The following is a 23,328-nucleotide window of genomic DNA, read 5'->3' on the forward strand; positions in this document are numbered from 1 at the left end:
GGTGGAGGCTGACTATCAGTTAAGCCCAGCCACATGTGACTATCATTTTCCAGTCATATATAGGGCAACTGGGTTGTCCAGGCTGGGGTAATAACTCACATAATGCAGAAAGGTAAGAAACCAGCAATTTTCTCATGCCAATGGCTAATGCCTTTATTTCTGCATATTGTTTCATTTCTAATGTGTTATCACAACTTTATAGAATAGTCACTGCAAATACCTTCACTCTCTATGAGGACATGGGTGCTCAGTGCTCTTAAAACTTACATGTTTTGTAGGAGCAGGTGTCCTAATTGGTGGTTAAAACATCCACATCCTGTATCAGAGCGCCGAGGGGTACAACCAGATTTAGCTCATGATCCCAGCTTCCTAATAATACAGACCACACAAGGCAGCAGGGAGGCCCGAGGAATGGGGCTCTTGCCACCCCCCTGGGGGATTTTGGTTGTGTTTCCAGGGCACAGCTTTGGCCCCAACCCTGGCATGCCATGATCATCATTTGGGGAGTAAAACAGGAGAAGACAAGAACTTAGAGGAACCAGTAAATGGAATCTCTCTGTCAAATTAATACACAAAGGGAGTTTTCCAATAAATAAATAAATAAATAAAAAGTCTCAGTTATTTTGTCAATACTAGTATATATTGAAATATATAGTATTTTTGTCAATACTAGTACATATTTCCAAATATAGATGTGGTTGGATCTGAGACCAGAAACTTCCTACTTAATATAATTTATATATAATACTGTAGTATTAAGATTACATAATCATTGAAAACCTGGATAAATTCACTGTAAACAACTAAAAATGTTGTAGATGAATGATGAAAAATGGGCAAATATAAAACATATGCCAGAAGGTTTACTTTAAATGGGCTTTCATTTTGGCTCTGTGCTTCTGAGCACATAACAAATGCTATGGACTGGAAGGCTTGAAGAAGAGGCATTTATATGTTGACAGTTCTAGATCCCATAAAGTTCAGGGTCAGGGTCTGGTAGAACTTAGTTCCAAGTAAAGTTTCTCTTGCTGGCTTACAGACAGCTGCCTTCTCATTGTGAGCTTACTGGTCTTTGTCCAGCTGTAAAAGAGAGCTTTCTGTCTCTCCCTATTCATGTAAGGACACTAGACCCCTTAGCTGGGGAACCCCTCATCTTATGCTCTCATTTGTGCTAATGACCTCCTGAAAGCTGTGTCTCTAGATGTGGTTCACCTTGGGATTAGGGCTTCAGTAAATGAATTTTGAGGAGCACAGTTCAGTGCATGGCAAAAATCAAGGACAGGAAAGAGTAAGATTTTTCTGTGTAAATAGTGAGAAATGAGAATCTGGACAACAAAGCATTTGATGTTTGTCTGGCACTATCATCCTCTAGTTCTTGAATAAAACATGGAGGCAAGATGGTAAGATCCCCCTGACTTTGTCCTCTTGGAAAGTCCTGCTGATGCCCTGTCTATTCCAAGAGCCTTCCTGGATGGCTCCGGTCCTTGGGACATTTCTGTTCAACTCACAGTTCAGACTCTCGCTACTGTCATGGCTTCCACTTTTCTCTTGCTATTTCCCTGCTGATGGGGCTGGGAGGTTTCCTGATGACCGGAAACATTTCGTCCTTCTTAGTTTTCCATTCTTGGGTTCAGAGAAGAGCATAGCTCACCCACCACTGGCATATTCTGTTTTCTATTCCCCTTGGTGCGCTGGTGTCAGCAGGCAAATATAACTTCTGAGTGCACAGAGCGTGAACTAAATGCCTGATGAAATTTTAATCTTAAAAAAAATCCTACAAGGAAAGTTGGATGAGTAAACACGTTCAGAAAGGAACTTTGCATTCATTGAACCATACAGCTGGTAGGCTGGGCATCTGGGAGATGAAGAAAGACGTCTCTACCCCTGGGTCTCCTTCTACTTCCGGGTTGCTAAACTCACTGAGTCAGGGTACTTTCACTTGATTTGCCTCCTTCCTGGAACAACATGTCTCTGGACCTTTGCTCTGCTTCCCAACTACCCATCTGGCTTTTCTGAGTCCTTACCTGACCACTTGACCTAAAAGGGTATTTCCTTATAACCCTCTCTCTTCACCAGTTATAATATTTTTGCATAAGTCTGAACATGATCTAGTTATTGTTTCATTAATTGATTCTTGTTTATTATCTGCATCTCCTCCAGAATTAAGTTCCATTAAGTCAGGGACAGTGTCTCTTATTTCAGTGCATCAATGTCTGAAAATATCATCGTGCTCTCAAAAATATCCCTGAGAGAATAAATGGGGATAATGGTCAGTATGTGTTGAAGAGTATTGTGACTGAAAACGTCTTTCTTCTGGGTGTCAGGTCTTGTGTGGGACTCCTCTTGGGAATCAAAAACTCTGGAGCCCAGTGCAGTAGCCTAGTAACAGAACTCATCACCTTGCACATGCCAGAATCCCACGTGGGCGCCAGTTCTAATCCTGGCTGCTCCACACTTCCCATCCAGCTCCCTGCATGTGGCCTGGAAAAGCAGTCAAGGATGGCCCAAAGCCTTGGGACCCTGCGCTCATGAGGGAGACCCAGAAGAAGCTTCTTGGCTCCTGGCTTCAGATCAGCGCAACTCCAGCTGTTGTGGCCCCTTGGGGAGTGGACCATCGGACAGAAGATCTTTCTGTCTCTTCTCCTCTCTGTATATCTGTCTTTCCAATAAAAATAAATCTTTTTTAAAAATCTCTAGAGATGGGGACCCTACAAGCTGCCTCATGCAGGTTCTGCAGCTGTTTTTGCTGAATGCTCCAACGTGAAAAGCGCTGGCTGAGTTGTGTTTCTTAATCTTTAATACCCAGAGGAGTCACCTGAGCTATCTTATTTAAATACAGATTCATGTTCAGAAAGTCTAAAGATGGGTTAGGATTCTTACACTCCCAGCCGTACTCAGAATGCTGTCTGCTGACTTGCCGCTCACACGAGCTTTACCATCATCCAGGGAGCATTAAAAATGACTGATATTGGTCCCACCTCCAGATATTCTGATTTGGTGTGAGGGGGCAGCTCGTCACATCAGTAATGTGTGGTCCAAGCTGAGAACTCACTGCCTGAATTTTCAGATGGGCATAGTCTCAGACTCACCTGCCTATGTAGACGGGTGTATGCAGGGTAATTCATGGGCTGGGGTGTTTTGGGGTCAGGGTGCTCATGGAGTTGAGGTACGGCTAGCAGGTTGGACAGGTGGATGTAATGAGAGAAGACCTGAGTGTCTTCTGAGCAGTTGGTGAAAACAGAAAATGCAGGGAATTGGAAACCTGAATGTCTCCGCTTGCTTAGCCATCAGGATGTGCACACAGATCCACTCAATACCAGGATTTGACGATGCTCAGTCAATACATATCTGATGAGTGCAAAAACCGAACAAATGTCTCAGGGATTACATTAGCGGGCCAGGTTAATTAAAAATGACTCCTACGGTTAGTTTTGCGTGCTCAGTTTCTTTGTTAGTAGGGCAGACTCCTTTTATAGAAAGGACAAAAGCTCCTGAGCCGACCATCTTCTGACTTTCCTCTCCTTTGAACTTGTGTTCGGAAAAACACAATGTACTTTCAGATAACTCTAGGTTTGGAATAAATCTTTCTTTTGGCCTCTTATCCCCTGATGCACTGGGTTACAATTTGAGATAAAAAGTGAAAGTGGGTTTCGTTTTCTACCTTTTTTTTGTTGTTGTTGTTGTTTTCACCAACCCCAGTGGGGCTCTTTAAAGAGGGATAATATTTCTTTGGATGTTTCAAGAATTCTGCCCAAAATGAATACTGAGAAAATACACAAAAAAACTGCCATACATGTTCAAGTTTGGAAAGAAGCATTTGAAAGAAGGCCTCGTGGATGTAGCCAATGAGATGCAGGAAGTGGATGGGAGAACTGAGTCAGTGGCTCCCTTGTCCTGCCACCTTGCGAGGAACATTCCTCCACTTTGGTTGCACACTGAGGTGTGTCAGACTATCGCAAGGGGTGTGAGGATTGAGCAGAGCAAGGGCTGGGATTCATGACTCTGACCAGCACAGTGCTGTTGAGACCCTAGCTTTGATGACTCTAGGAGAGGTCCATGATGTTTTCGGGGGAGAAATCCTGACATTATCCACCCCGGTCCAGCAGGCCAGACATGCATTAAATGCTCCTGTTCTCACAGATCATAGTTGATAGTCCCAGGTGGTAGATTCATACTTAGATCTGATCTGTCCAAGTCTCTCTTGAAAATTGAAGTTAGGTGCTACGTCAAGATCATCAGTCTAGGGCAGAACTTTCTGTGATGGTGGGAAGTGCTTCTTGACTTGTTATGCAGTGTGATGGCTCCTGCACATTTGACATGTGCTTAGTATAGCTGAGAAACTGAATTTTAGGTTTTGCATAATTTCAATCACCTCTCATTACTTACTGTTTTTATTAAAAGACTTATTTATATTTATTTTATTGGAAAGGCAGATCTACAGAGAGAAGGAGATACAGAGAAAAAGATCTTCCATCTACTGGTTCACTCCCCAAGTAGCTACAATGGTCAGAGCTGAGCTGGCCATTGCAGGTAGCTGAAAGATTTAAGACTCTGAACTAATGTGGCAGACCCAGAAGAAACTCCCGGCTCTTGGCTTTGGATTAGGTTTGCTCCAGCTGTTGTGGCCATTTTGGGGATGAATCAGCAGGTAGAAGATCTTTCTCTCTGTAAATCTGATCTGCCTTTCCAATAAAAATAAATAAATCTTTTAAAAAAGAAGCATACTGCTGTGAAGATACTGAGTGTATTCCTGCCCATGGATACCAAAGGAAGAATTCAGGAAGTAGAATTATTGTGTAATGTCCATCCAAAACCCTCATAAAACTTTCATGTCATAGAGGAATTCTAATTGAAATATGGAAGAATTAATGACATACAGTGACTTACTGATACCAGAGTTCCTTGAAACCCAGAGCAAGAACTTGCAGATTTGCAAAATTTATCTCCTGTTCCACCATTTCCCCTTTCTCTGAGTGAAATGTAAAAAGTTATAGAACTACTGTAAGCCTCAATAGCTTTGCAAAATCATAAAGAACTTTAAAAGTAAGTAGAGAGTGATTGCAATGTTTCTGCTTAGATGACAAGATGGAGGCAGTTGGGAGACTTGCCACTATCTTATTCATTGCTGATCCTTACAAGGCTAATGTGGAACGTGTTGTTACTGGAGGAACATGTGAACGAAACACGAAAACATGTGCCTTTGTCTGGTCTGGTCTAGCTATTGTATTGGTATGGCATCCTTAAGTTGATCAGATGGGATGAAAGGCTAGCAAACATTAGAGGCTGTCCAGGAGGTCATTTGATTGACCTGTCCCCATCTGATACTCAAGGGCACAGCCTAACTCTGAATGACTTTGGACCCTGAGCTTTGGTTCCAATAATCATAAATATTAAGGCTAACAGGTACTTTATGATTTAAATATTGCAACCATTATCACATAATAGCTCATATAATCCTTTCTCAGTAAGATTGTGATTTAGATGTCCTTGTCATCTGTGTGACCACCACCCTCATGCTATCATTGTTATTCCATTACAGAAGGGACACCAAGACTCTGAGAGAAGCAGCCAGATTCTGTTTCCGTGGTTAGTAAGAGAGGAAGAATTCACAGCCAGGTCTTTTCGCTCTAAACCCAACATTTAGCAGAGAAGAACATCTGGATCTGCCTTAACATTTTATGGAGACAGATGAAATAACATATGCTTAATACTTTGAAGTGAAAATGTGAAACAAATAAAGTTTGATTTTGAAGAGATGAGAAGTGCAGGATTGTAACCCTTCTTTTGGGGGCTCTGGAATTGGAGGTGTGTTCTTTGGATGGTCCCTATAGCTTGAGCAGAGTCCACTAACAGACAAGGCCATTGGGTTCTGAAGAATACTGAAGAGCCAGCTTCATCTAAGAGCCAATTTCCTGTTTTTCTGTATTTAATACTAGCTAGCTCTCCTGGCATGTAATGTGTCCAAGTGCTCTCTCTAAATCCTCACAGCAGAGTGATGAGTTATATAAGTCCTCATTTTCATGCTAAGATATTTTGACAAAGAAGTTAAACGAGTTGCCCAGGAGCACAGAAATGGAAGTTGGCCAAGTCAACATTCACACCCCAGATCGGCCTGCCTGTACTGCTCAAGTTCCAAGGTTCAATGTGAGGGTTGCCTTATTGCCTTCTTGCTAAGTTGAACTTAGTTAATTTGAGCATTCACCTTAATGATCTAGCTTGCTGGCAGTGGGAACAAACAGGGAGATGAAGCTAATGTCCACACTGGTGATGTTACTGGTCTTGAAGGGGGCAATGTGGTGATGCCAGAGGTGTGAGAAATGCCAGGATTAAGAGAATACTGAAGTTTCTAGTTCCTTTTAGATGTTTACTCTGTGGTGATTACATCAAAATGTCACACACACACACACACACACTCATACATACATACATATATTTAATTGTGGGTAGACAGATTGAACTAAAGCTTAAATAATGTCTGTTAGGATGCATCTTATTCATATTGGTGTGCAGGGCCAGTCAGACTCTGTTGCAGGCATAAATCATTCTGACTTGTAATGTTAATGGGTAAAAAATACACAAACTCTTCTTTAGCTCCCTTTTTAAAAGTAAGTACCTGCAAAGCACTGTTTATGTGTTCCATGAGCAGAATACAAGAAGGTGAGTATGAGGTTAACAAGTACTAAATCTTCCCATTAAAGGTTATGATCATCTCTTACAGGAACATCACTACAGGTGCAAGGCATAGGAAGAGTTTCTGTGTCTCAGAAACCTCAGGGCACATTCTGGGGGTTTTTAGAATATGTCTGTCTACGTAGGTGAATGTAGAATCCATGTTGAGGGTGAGTTTCAGAGCCTTAAGTGGTCAGATCAAGAATCCCTCAAGGGTCAGGAACAATGGCTCAATGGGCTAATCCTCCACTTGAATATTCTGGGATCCATATGGGCACTGGTTTGTGTCCTGTCTGCTCCACTTGCCATCCAGCTCCCTGCTTGTGGCCTGGGAAAGCAGTGGAGGATAACCAACAGCCTTGGGAGATCCAGAAGAAACTTCTAGCTCCTGGCTTCAGATTGTCTGGCCATTTGGGGAGTGAACCAGTGGATGGAAGATCTTTTTCTCTGTGTCTTATTCTTCTCCCTACACCGTTTCTCTTTTTTGAAGATTCCATCAGATGTTCCACTCAGTCAAGGACTCTCTTGGAGATTGGCAACTACCTACCAGGGGCCTGGGATTTTAGAGTTTTCAGATTAAGGGCGGTTTTATTGTTAGTCCCCTGGTGGGAATTTGCTGATTTGATACTGGTCTTATTTCACATATCTTATAATGTAACTATAATAGAAAGTCACTGTATTGCAAAATATCCAAGGTTGATTTCAAATGGCTTTTTTGTTCATAACTTGGATATTCCAGAAAGAGAGATGTTGCCCCAAGTTGAAGGAGACCAGGCATGTGGGGGGAGCGAGCTCAGACTGTCTGCAGCAATGGAGAGTGCTATGATGATGACTACATGAGTGACACATGGGAGAAGGAAGAATTGAATTCTTGTAGAGATGACTATTCAATGACAATAAAAGTATTCAGTTTGATATAATAGCAAATGAGAGGAGTTAAATAGAGTGAGATTGTTCCTGGGCTGACTTTATATTGAGGATAATGGACCATTCTCTGTCATGATCTCAGCATGTGGCTGCATATACCACACCATCCAACATCAGTGATGCCTGTTGATAGGAAATGGACAAAGACTACAAACTTTTTAGACTAGAGACTTTTTAGGAATCAGAATTATCTAGAAGTTGTAAGGACCTCCTGGGTAGGTTTTGTGCTCTGTCACAGGATATATGTGATCAGAATTTAGATGTTACATTCCAAGTGGTTTGTCCATGTGACAGATGCATAGTTTGGGGATTTTTTTTAAGATGCTATAGCAATTATAATATCAGAACCTACTGCACAGATCAAACCATAAATCACCATGCACATCTTGGTCTTTGAAGCCGATTGTGTTAAACAAACAACAACAACAACAACAACAACAACAACAAAAGAGGCCCTGGAGTCCAAATGGTAGACTGCAAAGGAGGAGGGAAAGCTTTGGCTGGGAAGGAAGATATGGTAGGAGATTTCAGGTCCCTGATCTAAAGGTTAACCTTAGGGCAATTGGTTCTTATGTTGCCCAATGACCCAGTGTTTTTCTCTAGGGCATCCTTGACTGCTCTTCCAAAGTGTCACTGAGTTCTTGTTAGATTAGTCTGAGACTTGAGAAAACAACTCGCATTGCTATCAGATGGGCACATAGTCATTTTTTCCTATCCATGGAAGTATTATGTTGTATCTCACCAAAAGAAGGCTTCTCTCTCCTTGAATTTAACGTATATCTACTTATAATGCATGCACACAGATATGTATATCTGTCTCTGCATTTGTACAGCCAGCCACCCACCCACTAATCCCTCCTTGCTGCCCTTTATCCCCCATTGCTGAAAACTGCACTGTGCTGGGCTACGTACAGATAATCTACCATGAAATCCTATGTGACTGTGACCATGTCAGTCATCCTCCGTAAAATTAGTTTCCTCCTGGAATTCTTTGTCTTCTTCTCTAATGCATAAATATAAAATGTGATCCTTGGATATAGTGCAGGATGAAGAAAGATATAAGATCTATTTCATAACCTGGGGGAAATTTGTATTTCTATTTGCACAGTCATGCAAATGATAACTCAAGGCAGCAACAACAACCACACGACTGGACAGACTTTGGTTGTGTTGAGAGGAAAATATGTGGTAGTGATTTGTTAATAGTTAGGGAGAAATTCTGGGGAAAAATTTACAGAAAAGCCGAACAGAAATCTGGCTTTTTATTGACAATTCAACAGATGGGAAAAAGCCAAGCTGAGGGGCTTACCAGAAATGATGAATAAGGCCCATTATGTACCAAACCATGAGTATTCAGAAAGATGAGGAACAAACTAGGTATTTGTTTGATGTGGGCAAGTTAAGATACCAGAATCTAGAGGTGTTTAAATGCCTAGCTGATCAGGTAGGGCCTTCCAATCAAGGTAATGGGCAGTGTTTGATGGTTGAGCACCACAATGTCTTACAAAATAGCTTTGTGAGAAAAATAGCCCGGCAGCCTAAAGGAACGTGGTCTGGTTGGATGGAGCAGAATTAGAAGGCAGAGAGATCAGACAGAAATGTCTTATTCCAAGTTGACTATTTTTCTGCTCCAAAAAGAAAAAAAAAATGAGCCCAGTGAAACACAAAACTCTTATCTTCCAATGAACTCCATTTTTATTATGACACAAAAGCCATAAAAAGAGTGATGTACATAAAAGCAGTGCAGGGTGTTTTTAGTAGTTTTATGAAATAAAAACAGCAGTAGATACTTACAATTGGAACGCCCTGCATCAGGTTATAACCATCTGAGTTTGGTAACCTGCAGCAGCACTGCAATCATATTTTTATAGCTTGAGCTTGGTCTTTTCACTCAGATAACTGAACATGGGAAGCAGGGAAGGAAAAGCCCAGCAAATCAGTGCTATGAAATGGTAATGGATGGGAGTCTTCGAATCTCAACAGCCAGAGCAGTTATCAGTTAGATAAAAGAATCATTATTCCCCCCACATCAGAAATATGTGTGCTATGAATAAAGATTGGCACTTGGAAAATCAGTTCCCTGACAAAATACTACAGTAGGAAGCACTTATACCAGACATTTTGACATCTGTGCTTTCATGTCACACCCATTGCAACTCAGGGGGGAGAAGGATGACTCTCGTACATTCGTAGATGTAGACAGGGAGGTTCAGAAGATATGAGAAATCTGCTTGTGGTCAGACAGTAAAGACACGGTTTGCCTGAATATATCCTGATATAGATTCTAAGTCACAAGCGTATCTAGCAATACCCAGGGAGTTTTGTAAAAGTGCAGTCATTTCCTTTTACCAATCTATGAATGCTTTAAAAAACATTTAAATATATTTATTTTTTATGTAGTTGAAAGTCAGATTTATAGGAGGAGAGAAAGAGAGAAAGATTTTTCATCTGCTGATTTACCACCCAGATGGTAACAATGGCAGGCATTGGGTCAGGCTGAAGCCAGGGACCAGGAGCTTCTGCTGGGTCTCCCATGTATGAGGCAGGGGCTTTACTAGGTCATGAACAGGAGCCAGATCGGAAGTGGAATAGCTGGGACTTGACCAGTCAACATGGGATGTCAGCATCACTAGTGTCAATCTTACTCACTGTGCCCCATGGAGGTGTATTTTAAAACTTGCACTGTGGATCTCAGACTGGAGTTTTTCATTTCATCAACTCACCTAAAGATGAGACCAATCTTGTTTTAGAAAAAGACTCCTTCCTGTTCATTAGCCAGGTTATCTGAGGCTTTCAGTAGGGTGGATATGTAGACAAATACCTCTAGTGATTGTGCAGCCAGGGGGAAGGTGGCTTGCTCAAGTTGAATAGCTTGTCAGCTGCTGTGTGCACCAAGGGCTGCTGGGAAAGTGCTTTTTATATTATAAGATCCATATCCAGACAGATGTGCTTTGGTTGCACTCCTTACCTCCGCCTCAGCTAGAGTCAAATGGTGCATTGACTTTAAAACATGCATTCCTCAAAAATTAAATAAAGATAAGGTATTTGCATACATCAGACCCCTCTGCAACTAATTAATTTGTATTGCTATTCTCACAGCCCAAGACAGAATCTTAGACCTGGAGCTGTCATGTCATGGGACGTATGAGACAGCTCACAGGTTGAAGGCTACGTTGGGCTAACTCTTATGCTTATTCTTGAATGACCTCATTTTATAGTCCATGTTCAGGTTATTTTCTTTGTACCTATAAGAAAACTTGAAGGCCTATTAAGTGGAAGTAACACTTATTTTGTTATAAATTTTAACGCAATTCATTGTTTTCTATTACATCTATACCATGACATTCTATATCATGATTATCCCGTAGATTCTTTCTGAAGATTGTGTACAGAAATTCCATGATCAGCTATAGCTGGCCTCTTCACTCCATGGCCCGCTGTGTGAATGATAAGTGTACCAGCCCCCATAACTGTTGTGACAATAAACTGACATGATGCATAGGAGCTGCTTCAATCTGTGTTTGGCTCCTATTGCAACAACGCCAGACCCTATTTTTGTTTTCTTTTAGAATTTGTTTTCCAAACATGAAAAATCAATTGTAGGGCTATGGGGTGGTTGTGGGGTCAGCATCTGCCCCATCCGATGCATGTGCTCTACAGTGGCACTGACCATTGAACACAAACCATGGAGCTGCTCTCACACTTGACATTAAACACACTCACTGCGGAGTGGGCCTCCAGCCCTCAGGTATGTGTGCACCTTGTGGGGAGCCCTGGGATCTTTTCTTGAGTCATATTGCTGCTAAGTGGCAAACTTGGATTTTGGCACATGCCTGATTCACCAAGAAAGCCCATTTCTTCTTTTCCACGTCCCATAAGTGCTTCAGCTTGTTTCCCTCGGTTGTTTTGGGTGGTGAAAAACAAAGACTGCTTCTGATCCCTGAGGACCCAGCCGCAGGCCTCTCCAGTCTCCCTCCCTGGCTCTCACCACCTTGAAAGGGCAAATGGAAACAAAAGGCAGAGGAGCCTCTGCAACATAAGAAGGAGCAATCCCAGATAACCATATCATCCTTGTTGTGGTTGTCACTGTCAACAACAATTGATAGCTACTTGCTATCGTCTGTGCTCCAGGCACTAGAAAGCTGTTTCAAAAAGAACACACAATCCTCCCCTCATCAAAGTCTGGTGAGAGAGGACACACCCACAGGCAGGTGAGAGGACCTGAGGCAGGAACCCCTGAGAGAAGGCTGACACTGGGGACAGTCCTTAGGGAAGCTCTTCCAAGAGGCTACACCCAAGGAGGTCTTGAAGTTCCAGAAACAGGTTCCCAGATGGAGAAGCTGGAAGATAGGTGCTAGAACAGACATTTTAGGTCTCTTCCCCTCGAGGTCCCGACATGTGGTATTATGAAACTTAAATACACACACACGAATTGCATATTGTGTCTCCAATTCCAAATCTGTTAGCACAATTAATATTATTTATCTAATTAAGTTTTTATTATGTTTATAAAGAATTGCGTGAGTTGAATCACAGTGAACTAAAAAAAATGTATTGTTTTCTGGATACCTAATGAAATCTTTGTTCATTGTAATTTCAGTTTTCTGTTTAAATATATGAGCCAACCCATCTATTATTCACCCAGCCCCCAAAGACTTGCTGGTTCTTGATGTTATCCTGGTCTTGTGCTCTATGCTGACTGTACTGACAGGCTGAATCAGTCAAGAAAAGGGAGCGGCGAGGGCCTCAGTTTACCCAGCATGTAGGCAGTCGTTAGGAGTGAGAAGAAGGCTTCTTGCGATATGGAGAGCGTTAGTAAGGGCACCCAGGGGCTTGAATATCAAGCTCATTAGTCCTAGAGAGGCAAGTGAGGCATCGGAAACTTTTCAGCCAATAAACAGGACTGCTTGGTGATGTGCAGGATGCCCTGGAGGTGCCAGGTGGAGCGGAAGGTGCCGCACAGGAAGTGCCTTTCCAGTTGAAGGAGTCGCTGGGAGAATTAATGAGAATACTAAGGCATGGGTTAAAAGAGGCCAGGCGAAAGACAAGGCGTGGGGAGAGAGGCTGGACTAGGTCTCAGCTGTGCTGCTAGGGGGACTAGCAGGAGGTGGGGGCGCTGGCCAGGGGCTGTGTGGGAACCTCTGCCACAGCCATCTTCCTGGGACACCTCATCCATCTCGGGCTGTAACTATAGGCTGTAGGTATCCGTTTGCGCCATGGGGCTTTTCCTTTTGCACAAAATAAAATGTGAGAGCCAGGAATCTGACCTATGGCCTTGGCTGGTCAAAGGCCTTTCAAATTTGCTTTTAAAAATGTCAGCGGGCTTTTCTTCCATGGGAAACATCTTTCTTTCTCAGCCCCTGGCATGTGTGCACCCCAGGAGGGAGCCAGGGGGTCACGGGTGATGCCAGAGTCCTTGAATCGCACTGTTGTTGGGCCTGACAGATGGAGGAAGGAAACTCCAGAACTGATGGAGGCTGTGCACACCTCCGACAAGGCAGAGCTCAGGCAAGAGCTCCGTCACCACGGGCAAAGGGCAGAGACACTGTGAGGGTGTTTGGGGAACCAGCGAAAATGTTCGCTGTGCACTCGCAGCTGTGCTCAGCATGTTCCACGTGGCTTCATCTTGAAGACTCGGTGAGGCGGCTGTTGATTCTTGCAGAGGATGAGAAAATGAACTCAAGCCACAGAGTGCTCACAAGGAGCACAGCCGGGGTTCCTATCTAGCGGCCAGCACTTGAGCCACTTCTCACGTCTGCAATTTCTATCCTTTTGACGTCATCTCGTTCGAGGGGTCTCTACCGGTGATGGGGCTATTCCCTTGTTTCTGGCCCCGGCCATAGAGGTTTGATGGTCACCACTGGGGTGGGCATTGCTACTGGCATCTAATGGCAGAGAGGAAAATAAACACTCGCAATGCAGAGGGGAGGCATAACAGCACCAGAACAAACATTTTTGCAGCCCTGAATGTTAATGGGCAGGGAGACCTGGTCTAGTGTGTGGGATCAGGCAACTATCCAGCCAATACTGGTGCAGTTTGGAAATAAGTATTTTCCTAAGGCTTGCTCTCTCTCTTTCTACTCCATTCAGTGGTTTATCCTTTTGATACTACATTCAGCACCTTGTAACACTGCCCTGAAGCCTTTACCACCTTCCCTGATCCAAGCAGGTGGCTTGGCTGCAAGACTCAGGGTGCCCCTCAGTTGGAAAGCAAGTCGCACACCGATCTTCTCTAGACTTGGATGGAGTCAGGGTTTGTCCCCAGAGCAGTTGTGTGTATTTGCTGCTTTTGAAACCTCACAGTTCAGAACGGCAGCTGAAAGTGTACAGAGAGCGCAGCTCCTTCAGTACCCCCCTTGTGTGAGGTGGACCCCTAAGGAAATCAGCCTAATCCCAGAGAAAACAATTAGAACCATGTGGATTTTCATTCAGCACTGTTTTCAGAAGCCCTGCCAAAACATTTGCGATGAAGACAACGGGGGTCATTCAGGCCCAGCAGCCCGCAGCGGGGGGACAGCAGGGGCCCCTGGATGGAGAGAAGCAGGCAGTCTGCCCACTCCCACTGTTCAGGCTTTATTAGTGGGACCAATACAATTTAGGGAATCAATGAAGGGGTCAGACTCTGCTGCTAGTTAGGGAGGACTCCTCCAAAATAGCCATCCGGCTGTGCTGGGGGAGCTTGGCTGGGAAGGGTTCCCCACCTAATTAGTGTCCTTCTGAATGTGCAGCAGCCCAGGAGGAATTTCTTGTGACTATTTAATTAAGGTTGGGTCTCCTTTGTTTAAAAGCACGCTAGAGTCTGCCAGTCCTGGGCAACACCATGGAGGAGTTTTATAAAGTTTCCTAATGAGTTGAGCTTCCCATGTTGGTGTCACGCCCCAAGGGTGAAGGAATTGTCTTTCTGCCTTGGAAGACTGACAGTGGAAGCGGCAACCTGCTGAACCTCAGGAACCCAAAGAAGTAATGAAAGCCTTGTCAATAAAACAATTCAGACCCAGGCAGAAGAGTCTCCTGGCAAGGAAATGCAGACAGAATCCAAGATGCGATTGCTAATGAAGAAGAGGGAAGCTACATTAACCAGCTAGTAACAAGTTCACAAGATCTGGGACTTTAAACTTAGAAAGAAACAAGACTTACGCATAAGAAGTGTCTGTTACGGAAGCGTAATGTTTACTGAAAGGAATTAAGTGGACAAGGGAATAATTTCATTGACCCAAGACCCTGGAAATAGTTAAATATTTTAGCATAAATTACCCAAATTAATGTAAATGTTCTTCCACAAATTTAACTTACAGCTCAAATCCTCACTTAAATATGCATGTACATATATAAATATGTATAAAATATATCCCTACACATACGTATTTTTGGGTTATGCCATCAACCTTTGGCCTCTGAGGACCAGCAGGTTTCTTTCCTTCTAATACACTCTAAAATTCAAGAAAGGTCTTTGTGGAACAATAATTTGGATGTTGTAGAAAAGCACAAGTACTGGAAATTATAGCTGTTCTTTTCCCGAGAGATGATAACTAAGAACAGCTTGGATAGAAAGCTAAAGGTAAACATATGTATTTAAATATAAAATTCCAAACTAAAGACAGGCAAGTCCAGAGAAACACCTAAGTCCAAGGAACTTTCCTTTCCTTTCTTTTTTTAAAACAAAGCAGTTGGGCCTGGAGTGGTAGCTTATTGACTGAAGTCCTCGCCTTGCACACACCGGCATCCCATATGGGCACTGGTTCTAATCTCAATGGCCCCACTTCCCATACAGCTCCCTGCCTGTGGCCTGGGAAAACAGTAAAGGATAGCCCAAAGCCTTGGGACCCTGCACCCCTTTGATAGACCCAGAGGAAGCTCTTGCCTCCTGGCTTCGGACCAGCTTAACTCTGGCCATTGTGGTCACTTGGGGAGTGACTCATTGGATGGAAGATCTTCCTCTCTGTATATCTGCCTTTCCAATAAAAATAAATATTTTTTTTTAAAAAGCAGTTGAGCAAGGTATTCAGAAAGTGCAGTTTAATGATGGGCAGCTTGAGATTCTGCACATGGGTGCTTGTTCTGCCAATTACAAACAAGTTGGCCTTGAAGACGCACTCCCTCTCTGAACCTGTAATTGTACTATAGAATAGAAATGGTAATATTTCCATATCATATTTGGAGTATTTTAAAATATGCAACATTGCATACAGATGCTACTTAAAGATTGTTTTTAAAAATTCTCTCACTAACTGTTATTGCCATTCTTGTGGCCATCTTATTTTTTGTTATTGATTTATATTTTAAATACTTATTATATATATTTGAAAGGCAGAGTCACAGGTAGAGAGAGACAGAAAGAAAGAGAGTTTCAATCTGTTGATTGACTCCCTAGATAGCCACAACAGCCAGGGCTGGATTAGGCTAAAACCAGGAGCCAAGAGCTTCTTCTGAGTCTCCCATGTGGGTGGCAGGAACCTTTTCTGTTGCTTTTCCCAGCCATTATAGGGAGCTAGATTGAAAGTGCAATAGCTAAGACTCAAACTGGTGCCCATAACGGATGCCAGCCATTTCAGGTGGCAGTTTTACGTGTTATGCCACAACACTGGCCCTGCATAATCTTATTTTTAATGTTTCTTTTCTTGTCATTTATTGGAAAGGCAGAGACAGAGAAAAATATTTTTATTTTCTGGTTCACTTCCCAAACGCCTGTAACAGCTGAGGCTGGACCAGGGAGAACCCAGAAACCTGGAATTCAATCAAGGTCTTTCATGTGAGTGGCAGGGATCCAAGAACTTCAGCTAGCACCTGCCAACTCCCAGATAAGGCACAGCGTCACAATCCAGAACTCAAAGCAGAACTGCGGCCTCAACTCAAACACTCCTATATGGGATGCAGGTATTTCAAGCTCTACCTTAACAGCTGTAGGAAACACTTGTCCATACATTTGAAAGTTAGGGAGACAGAGATGGAGAGGGAGAGAGAATACAATTGCAACCACTTGTTCAGTCTGCAAATACCTGCAATAGCCATGGCACCCAAGCCAGGAGCTGGCAATTCAATCCAGGGCTCCTGTGTGGGTGACAGGAGCTCAGTTGTTTGAGCCATCATCTGATGACTCTAGTGGCCTGCATCACAAGGAAACTGGATTCAGGGAAAGAAAGAAAAGCTGAGTACTGAATCAGAATAGTGAATTTAGGAAGGTGATGTCTTTGCTAGAGATATAGCTGTTAAACTAGTCGCCTACCCCCAGGTCTTTGATATTTCAACATGCAATAACAGTTTTTGAATTTTTTGTACTTGTGTCCTAGCTCCTCATGATAGAAATTCCATTACTTCCACAATAAACATTCTTCTTAAAGTTGATATAAGAATGCTATTTGATTAACTATTAAGACATCTGCATGGTTGCTTTTATTACACACACACACAAGCAAGCGCACATGTATGCGTGTCAAAATATTGAAATGGGACAGAGTGCTCTGATCAACGTGAAGGCAATGTGAAAGTTGACATGGTCTTTCCTTTCTCCTTTCCTTTATCTTTTTCCTTTTTATTTCTTTCTTTGCTCCCCTTTCCTCCCAGCATTATATGCTAGGCATATATTATATCCTGTGGTATAAAATTAATGAGGCTGACTCCTTGGTGTCAATGATTTGAAATTGTACTGGTGGTGAGAGTCAACAAGGAATTGAAAGTCACTATCAAGCAAGTCCAAACAAGGCAGACAGGGGTGGGGTGTCAAGACAGGCTTTGGCTGGGTGAGTATGAGTGTGAAGGGGACAAATGAAGGCTGACTATGGAGGCCAAAGAAGCTCCAGGTGATTCAACAGGCAGTGAAGGCAAGGCTCTCTCTAAGTACATTCCAGGAAATAAGACAAAAGGAAGAGAAGTGCTTGCTTAGAAAGAGCTTTCTGGGCTGTGAAGAATTTTAACTTTTTTTTTTTTTGAAGATTATACAGAACCACAAAACACAATCAAAGGACTAATGTGATCCAAATGGTGTTTTATCATTCTAGCATGCATTGGAAATGCACTTATAATGGGCACGGGGACTAGAGGCAAGAAGACTTTTTGGGGGCTGTTGCAATCAAAGACAGCAAGCCAGAAATAGGAGGCAAGGAAAGAGAAAGGGGGCCCGGGAACAGGCGTGATGCTGCCTCAGACAATACCAGAAGCAGGGGAGAAGGGAGGGCTTGGTTTTCTTTGGTTCTACCTCAAGCTATTTGCTCAGGCAAGTTGTTTTTGTCTTTTTTTTTTTTAAATCATTTTTCTCCAAATGTATAAAATAGCACATTTATATAATTCCGTTTTAGGAAGCAGGATGTGTTGAGATACCATATGTCGCTATCAGCTGCTGGGGAGCATCCCAGGTAAAGGGATAATACGTGTGTTGCTTGGTTTGTTTTTATAGATGAGACAATATGTATGACGACAAAGAAGGGGGGCATCGTCCCATTCTTGTTTATCATGTTAGAAACAAGCCTGCCCATCATCTGGTTTGGCTCATGACAATTTAGAAAAAGAATAGATTTTGATGGGCCAATCCATCTGAAAGTCTATAAAAGTCCCTGCAATGAAAATTTTTGGCATTCCTCATTGGATAATCTAGACAATGTGCAAAAGCAACTTGGTTGCAACCCACAGTATGGAGTGAGGCTGGTCCACACCCACCTCACCAGGGCTGGCAACAGCAACCTGCCTTCTCCCTTCTCTGTTTTCCCCTGATGCTATCTACTCAGTTGTGTGAAATCATCTATTGTAGTGGTGTCACTTTATCAGCTGCAGTTCAAGCAGGCATCCACTTCAGTCAGGTGAGATCAGTTTAGATCCTTGGAATGTATCTGCAGCTTACTGTGGGTCTTGCTTTCCAGAAAACACATACATTTTGGGTTTTTTTCTTTTTTTGCATGCATTTAATATCTATTTAGAGATACTACAGTCCAGTTCCACCACAGTCACTCCCATTTGACCTCAGCCAGGAGTTCAACCCTAGGAAATTTTTATGCTGGAGTAACTCCAGAGTCTAGTTCTGTCTTTTTCGAGATTAATAAATGATATTGTTGATGGAAGAAGCCCGAGGAAAACCTAAAGTTGCCCTCTAGATAAATCAACAGACTCTGTGCAGCACCAAATTTGATGACTTGTCTCTCTTTAGAAACATGAGTGACCGACCCTTCAAACTCCTTCAGCTCTAACTCACTGGGTACTGAGGATTTTTTATTTAATTGTTAAACCTCAAATCCCTCGCTTGCAAAATGACAACTAAGAAACTTGTCTCTTGGAGATACTTTCCAATCTCTGACACAGGACTTAGCCAGGCATCTGTATGAGTCGGGGTTGGTCAGTTTTGCAGCAATAACCATCTTATAATGTTTCCTGGTAATTCATAGTTGTATTTTGTGCATCTTTCATGGCTGAGCATGTTTTCCAGAGGTTCTCTGTAGTACTGCAAATCTGATTGGGATCCTAGCATCTTACAACATCAGCATCCATCAAGGCTTTCTAGGGTGACGGAGATGCCTCACAGGTGTGTGTCATCAGCTGGAGAAGGTGCAGGGGCGTGCCATACTTCTAAGGTGTTGGGGAATGTAATCTTTCCACCTCTGTGGATGGGCAGGAGCACTGGGAACAATGGTGCACACAAAAGCATGAGAGTACCTAAAAATCTTTGTTTAGCTACTTGCTACTTTCAAAAAGGTAGCAATAGATATAAGAGAAAAACTTTTAAATTCAATCACCCATGCCTATGGAAATAATACTTGGTTTGAGAGTGAATATGTGTGTGTGTAGGAGAGAGGTAGGCCTGTAGATTTTGTGTCTTTACAATGGGTAAGGATGGAGAAGAGAAGCATAAGAAATATGCTAACAACACAACTGACAACATCACCATTCCCAAATACACATTACATTACCAAGAAACATCGCTGACAACAATTATTGACTTTGGATTGTGTTATTGGCATACCAATTTTCTACAATTTCTAAAGGTTAATGGAGTAAAGAATTAGCCCCAAATTTCAATTAATGATGCATTTTGAATATGTATTGAAATAAGGCCAACTTAAGCTGCCTGATACCCCAAAGGAATTTATATTATGTCAACCACTAGCCTATTTTATTTTAATGCATGGCCATGGAAAAGCTCTTAATTTGAAACCTGTTTTCCATTGGTCAACAGGACAGAAATGCACCTTCTGCCCTAAACCAATTACTCACTAAAGCAATATATTTTTAAAATTCTGCTTGTAAACCCACTACATGCTCCCATTTTATTTATACCCCACCCAGAAATACATGACAAAGCAATTTAAGAACATTTTAAGTATAGCAAGTGAACTGTTTACCACATGTGCTCTGAACCACTGCTAACAAATACTGTATAAAAAATTAGTGAAAAGAATGAAAAATTCAAAAGCTGGGTGCATGTGTCTGCGTGTGTGTTTGCTCATGGTCACAGTCTTTATTTCTATAACGCTCATCAGCCCATGGTTTCTGTTTATATGGTAGCCCCTCCTTATCTAATAAGCCCTTGGTTTACCACACTCCAGAAACAATTACACAGAATGTTCCAGATAAACTATGTGTGCATTTTAGAGAACTTTCATGATGTTACCTGATGGCTGCCAAGGGCACTAGAGGGGAGGAGCTGGGTCTACTCCAGACCTGACACGTCATTCAGGCTTCAGCCCTGAGCAGGGAGAGGGGCCACAGGAGCCAGTTGTGTCACCAGCCCAGAGGGATTCCAGCTGACCAGTGACACATGAATAGACATTGCTTACCTAACTGGACAGCCCCTTCACCAGCCCCCCAGTGTCCAGAGGAGTATAAAACCCCAACATGGCTCTTGGCCTGCCCTTTTCACGTCCTCCCTCATCCCTCCCCGCTGCATGAAGTGGGCCCAGGAACAGATTTTCCAATAAAGTCTCTGTTACAACGTTGGCAACTTGCTGGTATTACTCCATTAGCGAACAGTCGGTGGTCATCATCTAACATTATACTGCTCTGCTTCTTCTATTCTGTTAGTGTTGTGAATCTCTTACTGTGGATAATTTATAAGTTAAACTTTGACATTGATATGTTTGTGTGAAAAACAATGTCCTTTCAAGCCATGGTCCATGCACTAAAGGAATATTTCGTTCACCATGATGGAGTAATATACAACATTACTTCTGAAAACAGAACTCAAAATGAGAGAGAATAAATGTGATTCACTTGAAAGGAGGCTGTTTCCTCAAAGAAAATGTTTATTTAGGACATTAAAGTAGATTTACCTGGTTGTCAGTATAAACATATCACTATGCTCATATGTCTTAAGTCAAATGAATTATTTAATGGCAATTTCTTCTAAAGAAACAACCAAATATGAAAAAGGTGCATCATGCCCAAACATATCAATCATCATATTTCATGTATTAGCAAAAGCTGCAGAACCTCAATGGACGATGCAAGATTAAATGGCATGCCTAAATTCAAGGAACACAATAGATATATTTTAGATTTATTTTTATTGGAAAAACAAAGAGTTACAGAAAGAATAAAGAGAAAGATAGAGACTCTTCCATCCGTTGGGTCATTGCATAAAAGATTACAAAGGAGTTGGATCAGAAGTACAGAAGCTGGGAAAATGAACCAGTACCTATATGAGATGCCAGCACCACAGACAGAAGCCTACAATGCTATGGCATCAGGCCCTATTACATAATATTTTATAATAGTAAATTCTAATTAGTAAACACAATTCTAGTGTTAAGTCAAAAAAAAAAAAGCAAGATACAATATTTGTGTACAGAAGGTAACATTCCGTGCAGTCTCCATCATTGGTTCATCCTAAGTAACTTCTGAATCTGTGGCCCTCGCTTCTCCTGCATCCCTCTCTTCCTTGTCCAGCCCTGCTCCCTCTCATTTGGATGACAGCATGTTCCCTGGGGACCCTGCCTCCAGTCAGGGGCATGTCCCACATTGCAGTCAGACATATATTGCTTCTAAATACAAGTGTGACTGTAGCATTTTCTCTACTGAAAGTCCTTAAATGGTTTTTGGAATTTCTTGTGGAACATGTTCTGAAACCTTTCATGTGCTTTAAAGGGCTGTGTGGGATTTAGCCATGGTAAACCTCCCCCGTGCCATCAGTTCCTGCTCTGTATCCACCCCTGTCACTCACAGTCCACATGAGGTCCTGCATTCTGTCTGCTAATGGGCACCAAGCCCTTTAACCTTCCAAATGTCATGGTTGTGTGCTTTAGCTAATAGGCTATGCAGGCTTTTAGAAAAGCTTTATTTTTATTGGAAAGTTAGATATGTAAAGAGGAGGAGAGACAGAGAGGAAGATCTTCTATCTGACAATTCACTCCTCAAGCGGCTGCAATGGCCAGAGCTGAGCCAATCTGAAGCCAGGAGATCAAAGCCTCTTCTAGGTCTCCCCAGTGGATGCAGGGTCCCAAGGCTTTGGGCCATCCTTGACCGCTGTACCAGGTCACAAGCAAGGAGCTGAATGGGAAGTGGAGCAGCCAGGATTAGAACTGGCGCCCATGTGGGATCCTGGTGTGTGCAAGGCAAAGACTTCTACTGCTAAGCTACTCTGCTGGACCCAGCTATGCAGAATTTTAACCTTTCCTCTCATTTTTATGCATTTCTTTCTGTTTTATTTTCTCAAATATTCTTCATAGGATAAGACCCTCTGCTGAGCAAAATTCAATGAATGCCTTTTAGTTATTTTCTTTTCCGTGCCAGATTAGGTGGATTTGGAAAAGGGACATTGTTTTGAAATAGGATAATCAGACTAGGAATTCATGGAGAATATCTACTGCTGCACACAAAGAGAATAAGAGGGGCAATGTGCACGTGTCACCTCTTTATAATTATTTCATAATTATCAAATAAGTTGAGAAAACATTACCATAAATCTGACAGGACTCAGAATAAATCTTCATAAAAGAAGATTAAACAGCTCCTGTATCATGGGTGAGGGAGGGGTGCTTTCCTCTTTTTCGTGGCTCTTCCTGCCCCCAGCCCACTCCCAGCTCCCTAAAGCTCGTGCCTAGCTCTCTGCTTCCCACTCCCAGATGACAGCAATCGCAATCTCTGGCAGTGAATTCCCAAGCCTCCCAGAGCAGAAACAAAATCCTGGCTCTCTCAGAGCTCTGCTGCTGTCAACAGAATTTTCCATCCACACAGGAGAGGATTTTTCCCCTCAGTTATTCAGTAGAGAAAGTGTTTCTCCAATTGTCTCTTTCTATGTCCTTTAAGTCCATTCATAATTATTCAAGAGTGCTAGAAATGGCCCAATAGTCTCCCATCTGTCCCTCCACCAGATTGGTGCATCTGGCCAGTCCACCTTTCTTCCCCTGACTCCAACCCCAGCTCTGAATCCATGGCTCCTATCAAAGAGGACACCTCCCCTTTCAGTTGGTATATCCAGAATGAACGCCTGTGTCACAGAGTCCATCTATCACCAGACTCCTTGCTAGGATGGACATAAGCAAAGCTTAGTTTATGATTCAGCTGAGTTTAAGGTGGAGGCCATATTCTCAGCAAATAGCCTCATCAATGCATCCCAGGTGTGTGAACAGCAGCTTTGCATGGTGGCTCTGATATTTTTTTTCCCTGGGATCTTGTTCTTGGTTTCTTTGATCAGTTCTAATTTCCCTATTACAGGCTTGCATCACCACGTGACCTCCTGCATTTCTGTCTGTGATTTCTTTGCATGTATGTCTCTCAGTGTTTCTAAGTTCCATAAAGATGGGAGTATAGTCC

This window comes from Ochotona curzoniae, unplaced genomic scaffold, assembly GCF_017591425.1.
Source record: "Ochotona curzoniae isolate NIBS_2020 unplaced genomic scaffold, NIBS_Ocur_1.0 contig_3622, whole genome shotgun sequence".
NCBI classification, from domain to species: domain Eukaryota; kingdom Metazoa; phylum Chordata; class Mammalia; order Lagomorpha; family Ochotonidae; genus Ochotona; species Ochotona curzoniae.